Raw genomic sequence first — 11,645 nt, 5'->3', positions numbered from 1 at the left:
TGAGTAAGAAAGTAAAGAGTATGGTGAGTCTTGCTTTTATTCTAGCTGGGGAGAGACCGTTAGCTATGGATGTTCAAGCTTTGGATGTTGGATATTTTGGAGCCTAGCAAGTTCTTTCTTGTGTTGTGATGTTTTAAACGTCAATACCACACAAGAGGGGGGGGGAGGTGATTTGTGTGGTACCCAATTTTCGCTTAACTGAACTATAGAAGGACCTAGTTCTTCTATGTGTTCTAATTACTACTGTTTACGGAATAATAAATAAAGAAAATAAAGAACACAGAGATTTTTTACGTGGAAAACACCTAGCTCAAAAGGTGAAAAGCCACGACCTACTACTCAGTAGGATTTTTCCAAACTTCCACTAAAATCACTGAGCCAAAACAACATTTACAAAACACTTTGTAAACCTAAGGATTAACTCTAATCCCATTGTGGCACACAATCACAACTGTTGCGAAAACTTCAAGTTAACTCTAACTTGAACACTTTAGGTATCTAATACAATTGCTTCTATGAAAGCTGAAAGGTACAATGTAAAATCACCTGCTACAATTGAACTAAAATAAAAGATAGACACATGAAACTGGTTCTTCTATCTCGTTCAAGTAGCTTCAGGATTGCACACTCGAATCACACACAAATTGCTTGCAAAATTACCTTGCTCTTTTTGCTCTCCATTTAAGTTTAACTTCTGCTTATGTGCATTACCTGTAAAAGAGAACATCACTGATATTTAATGGGTTAGTAATTAGAGATTGACTGAGTTTCAAATGCTACTCTTCTATTGTAGAAGAGTTCAAGGTGATCTCAAACTCTAACACTATCTTGTTCCTATATTATGTTCTCTTTATGTAGGGAGTCTTTTCTCTCCTTATCCAATATGCAATCTTTTCGATCAGATCAGAAGATATTGTTTCTCGATCAGTTAGATTTATCTCCTTTACGTGCATCTCACAAGCACATGTTGATCATTATTGTGCTTCACAAGATGGACCTGGTCCATGTCTGAGTTCTTTTGTCATTCTTCAAAACTTCAGCTGTTCTTGGGCCAAAAAATTCTCCCTTTTTGATGATGACAAACTCTGTGTTTTTTACTTACTTGGATCCTATAAGAACTCAACTTAGCCATCAATACAAAGATAAGAAAATTGAGAAAATTCACTTATCATCAAGGATCAGGTTAATTAGGTTATAAACATCACTCATTCAGAATGTGTAAAGCACAATATCTCTTCCCCCTTTTGGCATCATCGAAAAGTTGCATATAAAGTGTGAGTCCAAGATTTTTAACAAGTACTCATGGCCACTTGGGCAATTACAAGTGAAATCATGGTTTAATCATCAGTAATCAAGCAAACATATTTAAACTATCAAGGAAAGATTAACATTGAACAAGAGCAAAAACAGTAGATATCATTAATAGAGGATATGTTGCTACCACAATCCACAACCAGAAAGCAAAAAACATTCAAAACATGAGAAAAAAAGATAGAAAAATCCCTAATCCAAGTCACTGGAGGTACTAGACAGGTTCAGGAGACAAAAGCTAGAATGCCTAAGGCTTGGGGGAGCTAGAGGGTTGGTTTTGGGCTCGGAGAAGATTCAGCATATTGTGAAGAATTTCATCATTCTTTTCCTTTTCCTTGGTAAGATCAGTTCTGAAAGCATCCCTCTCAGATTCCACCTCTGCCACACGAGCCTTGAGCCTAGCTATCTCAGCATCCTTGGCTTCACATTCCTAAACAAGAGCCCTGACTTTACTGTTGATAGGAGTCTTCTTGGATGAACCAGGTTCATTTGGGATGGCATTGACTAAATAGTCACAAACAATCAGAGTATTAATGCCAAAGTGATCCTTGCTTGAGGTCATTTCCCATTTCTTCAGAGGCACATTGCACCTATCCAGAATGGTAGTCAGAATAAAGCCATAGGGGGTAGCATGAGCCTTGGAGCCATTGATGACCCTATCCAGCAGCTTGATGATGAATGCAGGCCAATTAATTTGCCTTCCACTTTCCAGGCACTCCATAAGAACTAGGTCCATATAGTTTGCAATATGCCTTCTCTCTTGCCTGGGCAATAGGCACTTGTTGACAAATTCAAACAAGACTTTGTGTTGTGGCCTCATTTCACTCTTCTGAACAACCTTAGCCTCATTCACATCTTCAGCATCACACAACCTTCTGGTAATGTCAAGGGCAGTAGGAAAGGGGTCCAGACAAGGCCACCTTTGCCTTGTATAATCATCAAACCCTTCAGAGGGTATACCAAGGATATCTCCCAGTTTTTCTGCATCAAAGGACACTCGAACTCCTTTCACTAGACTGCTAACCTTAACATCCTTAACCTCTGCGTTTGCTATGAACTGAATGATATCATTCCTGGCTAGCCTTTCATCCATCTGAAGAACCATGTCCTTCCACCCCTGAGCAGCTAAGGCATCCACCAGTCTTATCATTCCTGGTTCCACCAAGTCTTTCAGCAATCTACCCTTCAAAATTTTTCTTTTGCCAAACATGGCAAGCTTGTCTTGTTCACCATCAGACTCATCTTCTTCTTCTCTACTCTATTACTCATCTTCAGAAATTCTTACTTGTTTACTTTTCACTGCAGACCTTGTCCTCTTGGCTAATGAAGGTTCAGCAGCCTCAGACACAGAGGAAGACTTATTGGAAGAAGTCTTGGGCTTTTTGGGCTTGGGGGTCTGAACCTCCACTGTTGGAACTTCCTCCTGATGGACCTATTCCATCTCCTCAACTTCCACAGCCTCTGAGGACTCTGCAACCTTTCCTTTTCCTTTAGCCATCTTTTTCTTCTTACTCTCAGCTGGAGCATTTTGGAGATCACTCTCGCTCTGTTTCACCCTGATTCATGTAGCTCTTCCCTTTGGCAATTTTTGTGGTTTAGAGTTCTAAGTCTGATGGAACTGGTTCAAAACTAACGGATAGAATTTTCTAAGGAATTGAACAATTGTAGGACTTCTGCTCATGATTTAAATATTTATATTTCTAATTGTGCAGAGTATAGAAAAAATACCTTAGCTTTCAGATGAACCCATACTAATGAACCAGGTTCTTCATTTAGAATTCTCTTGACCATGCCTTAATTTACCATAATAGAGAAATTTTTGTAAGAGATCAGTGAGTCATATTGCACATGTCACAGAAGTATACTAATTACAGTATGAAGCTGGGTAAAGATTAATCTAGATATTTACACAAGTTCAGATTTCCTAGCCAATTTATTTTTTCATTTTTCCTTTTCTTTCAGTTTTTTTTTCATTTTTTTCATTGTACATTCTGAGCTGGTTCTATTAGGTGATCTTAATCATCCCTAATTCCAACCTGTTCCTCTCAAAGTTTTCTCTACTCAGTGCTTTAGTGAAGATGTCAGCAATTTGTTTATCAGTAGCACAAAATTCTATGGAGATCAATCCTTTCTCATAGTTATCTCTTAAGAAGTGGTGTCTAACATCTATGTGTTTAGTCCTCTTATGATGAACAGGGTTCTTTTCATACTTATAGCACTAGTGTTATCACAGAAGATAGGAATGCAACCAACTTCACTACCAAAATCTATCAGCTGTTATTTGATCCACAACAATTAAACACAACAAGAGGTAGCAACAATATATTAGGCCTCAGCAGTGGATAAGGCCACTGATTTTTTCTTTTTAATGGCCCATGATAACAGACATGAACCAAGAAAATGAGCCATACCTGAGGTGCTCTTTCTATCTACAAGGAAACCTGCATAGTCAGCATCAACATACCCTACTAGATTGAAATTACTACCTTTAGGGTACCAAAGACACAGATCAGTAGTGCCTTTCAAATATCTCAGTATCCTCTTGACAGCAGTCAAGTGAGATTCCTTTGGATTAGCCTGAAAACGAGCACAAAGCCCTATACTGAAAACTATGTCAGGTCTGCTGGCAGTAAGATATAAAAGTGAACCAATCATACCCCTATACAACTTCTGATCAACAGATGAACCATGTTCATCTATGTCTAATTTAGTGGCAGTTGCAATGAGGGTGTCTATTTCCTTTGATTCATCCATTTTAAACTTTTTGATCAACTCTTTTGCATATTTCTGCTAATGGATCATGGTTCCATTTGGGTTTTGTTTGATCTGTAAGCTTAAGAAAAAGTTAAGCTCACCCATCATACTCATTTCAAACTCACTCCCCATTAATTTGACAAAATCCTTAGTTTGTCAGTGGTTGCCCCAAAAATTATGTCATCAATATATATTTGTACCACAAGAAGATCCTTACCTTTTTCCCTCAAGAATAGAGTACTGTCAATTTTACCTCTTTTGTAGCCATGTTCAAGCAGGAATTTGGACAATCGTTCATACCATGCTCTAGGAGCCTACTTGAGTCTATAGAGAGCCTTGTCTAATTTGTACACATGTTCAGGACATTCCTTGCTCTCAAACCCTGGAGGTTGTTTTACAAACACTTCTTCTTTAAGGTAGCCATTCAAGAAGGCACTTTTGACATCCATCTGATGAAGAGTGAATTCCATGTGTGCTGCAAAGGCTATGAGGAGTCTTATTGCCTCCAGTCTTGCAACTGGAGCAAAGGTCTCATCATAATCTATACCCTCCTCTTGGCTGTAACCTTGTACCACTAGTCTTGCCTTGTTTCTTGTAACTATTCCATCTTCATCAAGCTTGTTTCTGAAGACCCATTTTGTGACAATTACTGATCTGTCCCTAGGTCTTGGAACTAGATGCCAAACTTGACTTCTCTCGAACTGATTGAGTTCATCTTGCATTGCATTTACCTAATCTGCATCCTGTAAAGCCTCAACAACATTTTTAGGTTCAATAAGAGATAGGAAAGCATCAAAATCACACAGATTCTTTAATTGTGATCTAGTTTTAACTCCAGAGGTTGGATAAGTAATTATGTTCTCAATGGGATGAGAACTTTGATACTTGTGAGGTTTCACAACCAATTGATTTTTGCTTGATGTTTCTCCATGTTCTGTTGCTGAGGAACATGGTCATGAACATGTTCCTTTAGGGGATTGGTTTCAGTTCCTCTTTGGTCAGTTCCCCCTATCAGGTGGCCCTAGATGGAAGAACTTGTTCCATCACCTGTTCCTTCTTTTGGTGCCACTTTAGCTTGAGCTGAGACTTCACTCAAATTTTTTACCACCCCAATAGCTTCATCTTCATGTTCCTATCTCTCAGAAAGAATGTTAGTTTCATCAAACACAACACGTACACTTTCTTCTACACACAAGGTTCTTTTATCGAACACTTTATAAGCTTTGCTATGTGAAGAATATACTAAGAGTACTCTCTCATCACTTCTAGGATCAAACTTACCTAGGGAGTCTTCTCTATAAGAGGTCTAGTCATACATCTATTTATGATATAACATGCAGTGTTTACAGCCTCTATCCAGAAGCTATGGGGCAATTTTCTAGAAAGAAGCATAGTTCTAGCCATATCTTCAAGAGACCTGTTCTTTCTTTCAACTACTCCATTTTGTTGAGGAGTTCTAGGGGTAGAAAAGTTATGATCTATACCATGCTCATTACAAAATTTAGCAAACTTAGCATTTTCAAATTTAGTTCTATGATTAGACCTGATTGATGCAAGTTGATTACCTAGTTGTTTCTGAGTTTTTCTAACAAAGGCAGTAAACATGTCAAATGCTTCATCCTTAGATGTTAAGAATAGTACCCAGGTAAACCTAAAATAATCATCAACAAGTACCATCACATATTTCTTACCACCTCTGCTCAATGTTCTCATTGGACCACAGACATCCATATAAACCAGTTCCAACGTCCTGGTTGTGCTTACCATTTTCTTGCTTTTAAAGGATGATCTTACCGTCTTCCCCCTTGCACATGTCTCACAAACTTTGTCTTCCTTGAACTTGATGTTAGGTAACCCTATCACCAGTCCTTGGAGACTACTTTGTTGAGTTGATTCAGACTTGCATGACCAAGTCTTTTATGCCACAAGAGGGGATCATTGTCCAACACACTCAAGCAAGTGAGTTCATTTTCTGAAAGAGTGGACAAATCTACAATGTAAATATTGTTAACTCTTTTTCCCTACAAAACAATCTTGTCAGTTGTAAGGTTAATCACAAAGCATTTGGTAGAGTAAATGCTACAAGGTTACCTTTGTCACACAGTTATGATACACTGATTAGGCTATATTTCAAGCCATCTATCAAGTAGACATTCTCAATGGAGTGTGAGTCTGTCTTACCTACCTTTCCAACCCCAATAATCTCACCTTTCTTCCCATTTCCAAAGGAGACATTACCTCCTTTTAAGTCCTCAAGTGAAAGGAAATGGTTCTTGCTTCCAGCCATATGTTTGAGAAGCCACTATCCATGTACCATATTTGGCTGCTTCCCTTCACTTAGACCTGCAAAAAGAAATCAGGGGTTAGTCTTAGGAACCCAAACTAGTTTGGGTCCCTTTCTATAGGATAAGGGGTAAATTAAATTTCTTTTGGCCCACCCAGGCAGCCTATTTTTCTCTTGAAAGGTTTTGTTCTTTTGACTGGCCTTTTCTTTTGCATTACATTCATTTTTGTAATGACCAGTCTTGCCACAGTGTGTGCAGATTTTGTTTTCAGGAAAAGTGAGGTACTTGCTTTTGGGGTCCCACTTAGGTGCTTGTGCCCCATAGCCATGTCCTCTCTTATTGCTATTGTTATGTTCTTGTAGCCTGGATAGTGCATCAGAAGCCTTATTCCATTTGCATGTTCTGTCTAGTTCATGCTTTACCTTCCCTAGGTCTTCTTTTAAGACTCTTATCTGCTCATCTTTCCTATACAACTCATCATTCATTTTTCCTAGATTTTCTTGTAAGGTGAGATGTATGTGATCAGCTTTCTTCTTACCTGTTCCTAATTTCAATTTTAAATTTTTAGACCTAAGTTCAATGACACTAGTGTCAAGTTCAAGAACCTGGTTCTTCAACTTAGCATTTTTACTATCACTCTCATTAGCCCTAGATTCTAGATTTTTGCACTTGGCTTTTAAGATCACACATTCCCTAGACAACTTTTCCTTCTCATTGTTAATTATTTCAGACTCATCGATGAAGTCCAACAATAGTTCAGACAACCTTTCTTTAGACAGAAATTTAATCTTGTCTTTGAGATGAAGCACACTTACCTCTTGTTCATTATCTGATTCTACGATGGCCATAAGTGCTTGTTCATCTCCAGCTTCATCTTCTAAATCCTCATCTGATGTTTCTCCCCAAGTAGCAACCATAGCCTTTGTTGATCATTTGTTCCTTTTGGGTTGAACTTGTTCCTTCTTCCTGTTCCTATGTTCAACCCTTTCCTTCTTCCATTCAATTTCCCAATGAGGACAGTTCTTGATCATGTGATCAGTCTGACCACATTTGTAGCAACCCTCGTTAGTCTATTTCTCAGAAGCCCTTGGTTTGTTGAAGGTTGTACCTATTGAATGAACCTTTCCTCTCATTAGGTACTTTTTGAAATCCCTTGTGATCATGGTCATTTCATCATCCTCCAGATCTGCACCTTCAACTACTCTGAGAGCCAGACTCCTTTCCTTCTTGGGTGCATCCATTTTCATAGTTTGCCTTCTTAGTTCGAAGGCAGTGAGGTTTCTAATCAATTCATCCAACTTGAGAGTAGCAATGTTTTTTGATTCCTGAATAGCAATGATTTTGCTTTCCCAAGTCACTAGTAAGACCCTTGTCAAGATTTTCTCAACCTTGTCTTCTTCAAGGATAATTCTCCCAAGAGATTTAAGTTCATTTGTTAGTGTTGTGAACCTTGTGTACATCTTCTGGATAGTTTCTCCTTCCTTCATAGTGAAATTCTCATACTGAGAATATAGCAGTGTTCCTCTTGATCTCTTTGCTTGAGGAGTTCCTTCATGAGCCACTTGTAACGTGTCCCATATCTCCTTAGTAGTGGTACAACTTGAATCCTGCGGTACTCGTCTGGACCCAGTCCACACACAAGCCATTTCTTGGCCTTGGCATTCTTTTCCCATTTCTTCAAGTCTTCAGCAGTGCAGTCAGCTCTTGTCTTTGGCACGTCCACTCCTTCAACATTCTTCTTTATAGTCGCTAGGGGACCATCAATGACTATGTCCCAGAGTTCATAGTCTTCTCCTATGATATGATCTCTCATCCTGTTTTTCCACCAAGAATAGTACTGACCATTAAAGAGTGGGGGCCTAGCAGTGGATTGCCCTTCCCAATTTCCAGGTGGTGCACTCATCTTGATCTTTTCCTAAGGTGTTAACTTCTTCAAGGATAACCCGCTCTGATACCAATTGATGTTTTATACTTCAATACCACACAAGAGGGGGGGTGATTTGTGTGTGGTGCCCACGACCTACTACTCAGTAGGATTTTCCCAACCTTCCACTAAAATCACTGAGCCAAAACAACATTTACAAAATTCTTTGTAAACCTAAGGATTAACTCTAATTCCATTGTGGCACACAACCTCAACTGTTGCGACAACTTCAAGTTAACTCTAACTTGAACACTCTAGGTACCTAATACGATTGCTTCTATGAAAGCTTAAAGGTACAATATAAAATCACCTACTACAATTGAACTAGAATAAAAGATAGACACATGGAACTGGTTCTTCTATCTCGTTCATGTAGCTTCAAGATTGCACACTCGAATCACACATAAATTGCTTGCAAAATTGCTTTGCTATTTTGCTCTCAATTTAAGTTTAACTTCTGCTTATGTGCATTACCTGTAAAAGAGAACATCACTGATATTTAATGGGTTAGTAATTAGAGATTGATTGAGATTCAAATGCTACTCTTCTATCGTAGAAGAGTTCAAGGTGATCTCAAACTCTAACACTATCTTCTTCCTATACTGTGTTCTCTTCATGTAGGGAGTCTTTTCTCTCCTTATCCAATATGTAACCTTTTTGATCAGATCAGGAGATATTGCTTCTCGATCAGTTAGATTTTTCTCCTTCACGTGCATCTCACATGCACAGGTTGATCATGACTGTGCATCACAAGATGTACCTGGTCCATGTCTGAGTTCTTTGTCAATCTTCAAAACTTCATCTGTTCTTGGGCCAACATGTTGTATCTCAGTCATCTTTGTTTGAGCGCATTAAGGCTCGTCAGTATGATGATCCCCACTTGCATGTCCTTAAGGACACGGTGCAACACGATCATGCTGTAGAGGTAACTAGTGGTGAGTATGGGGTATTGAGGCTTCATGGTTGGATCTGTGTTCCTAATGTGGATGGCTTGAGAGCGTTGATTCTTGGGGAGGCTCATAGTTCATGGTATTTCATTCACCCAGGTACTACGAAGATGTACTGTGATTTGAAGCAGCATTACTGGTGGAGAAGGATAAAGAAAGATATTGTTGAGAATCTTTCATGGTGTTTGAACTGTCAGTAGGTTAACTATGGATTTTGTAGTTGGGCTTCCATGAAAATTGAGGATATTTGATGTTTTTAGGTCATTGTGGACAGACTAACCAAGTCTGTACATTTCATTCCGGTCATGACTTCCTACACCTCAAAGTAGTTGGATCAAATTTATCTTAGAGAGACAGTTCGCTGAATAGCGTACCCGTGTCTATTATCTTGGATCAAGGCAATCGATTTACATCACAATTTTTGAGAGCGATACCGCATGAGTTGGGCACACAAGTTAAGCTAAGTACGACATTTCATCCCTAGACAAACGGGCAATCCGAGTGTACCATTCAAATATTGGAGGACATGTTGAGAGCCTATGCCATTGATTTTGGGGCCTAGTGGGATCAGTGTTTGTTGTTAGCAGAGTTTGCCTATAACAACAGCTACCAGTCAAGTATCCAAATGGCTCCATATGAGGCCTTATATGGGAAGCGCTCTTGTTCTCCGATTGGGTTGGTTTGAGCCTGGGGAGGCTGGGTTGTTAGACACTGATTTGGTTCGTGATGCTTTGAAGAAGGTGAAATTGATTCAGGAGGAGATTCATACAGAACACTCGAAGCAAAAGAGCTATTCTAATAGGAATGCTTGTGATGTGGAATTCATGGTGGGTGAGAATTTTCTACTCAAAGTTTTGCCCATGAATGGTATGGGGAGGTTCAGGAAGAAGGGAAAGTTGATCCCTCGATATATTGGTCCTTTTGAGGTATTGGAGAGAGTTAGAGAGATGGCCTACAAACTTGCTTTGCCACCCAGTTTATCGGTAGTTTATCCAATGTTCCGTATTTCCATGGTTCATAATAGCTATGAGGACCCGTCACACATGTTGGATTTCAACTCAGTGAGTTGGATAAGAATTTGACTTATGATGAGGAACTAGTGGCCATTTTGGACAAGCAGGTTCGAAAGCTGAGGTCGAAGGATATTGCATCGGTGAAGGTTCAATGGAGAGATCAACTGGTTGAGGAGGTGACTTATGAGACCGAGCATGATATGCAAATAAGATACCCTCATTATTTTGATATCCCAGGTATGATTCTAGACCCATTCGAGGACGAACACTTATTTAAGAGGTGGAGAATATAACAATCCGATCGGTCCTTTTGTGTATTTGAGATCCATTACCCTATTTGACGCTCCTTATATGTGTATTTTTTGTTATGTGACTTAAGGGGATGGTTGTTTAATTTCAGGAATGTTTTGGATTGAAATGGAACATTTAGTTCCAAGGTTGGAAGCTTAAGTTATAAGAGTTGACGAGGTTTGACTTTTGTGTAAACGATCATGGAATGGTATTTTTATGGTTCCAATAGGGTCGTACGGTGTTTTTGGACTTTGGCATATGTCCAGATTTGGATTTGGAAGTTCCTAAGGTTGATTTGGCTCTAATTGGCGAAAGTTGTAAATTTGAAGGTTTAGAAGTTCATAGGATTGACTTGGAGTTGACTTTGAGGTTACCGAGGTCGGATTGTTGTTCCGGAAGTTGGAATAGGTTCATTATGTCATTTTGAACTTGTGTTCAAAATTTGGGATAATTCCGATTTAGCTAGATGTGGTTCAATATGTGTTTTGGAAGTTTCAAAGTCGATTAGTTCATTAGGATTGAATAGAGTTTCTATTCGTACTTTTGATGTTATTTTTTGTGATTTGAGACCTCAATAAGGTTTGTATTATGTTTTGGAACTGGTTAGTGTGATTGGACGGGATCCCGAGGGAGCGAGTGTGTTTCAGATGAGTTTCAAAATATTTTGGAACTAATTCGCAGTTCTGGTATGCTATTTTTGCACCTGTGAGGTATGGGGCGCAGGTGCGAGCCTGCAGATGTCAACAAGTTAGCACCGAAGTGAGGTTGCGGTTGGGGCATCAGAGGTTTGCAAATGCAAAGACTTATGGAGCATCTGCAAGATCGCAGATGCTGAGTTATTGGTGCAGAAGTGGAGCAGGCTGGCTTGAGGGAGAATTGTGCAGAAGCGGAATTTTCCTCGCACTTGAACTATTGTAGAAGCAGAGTATTATCCCCAGGTGCGAGAGGTTGGGATTTAAAGTGGTACTAGCAGATGCGAGGTTTTTGTCGCAAAACCGACGCCGCAGAAGCGAGAGATTTGATCACAAATGTGAAAGTGCCAGGTAGAATATATCATAAGTGAGAGTTTAGTTTCATTTCTCACATTTTGAGATTAGGAGCTTGGATTGAGAGATTTTTG

Source organism: Nicotiana tabacum, chromosome 3 (assembly GCF_000715075.1).
Source record: "Nicotiana tabacum cultivar K326 chromosome 3, ASM71507v2, whole genome shotgun sequence".
Taxonomy (NCBI): Eukaryota; Viridiplantae; Streptophyta; class Magnoliopsida; order Solanales; family Solanaceae; genus Nicotiana; species Nicotiana tabacum.
Note: the sequence above shows the minus strand (reverse complement) of the source record.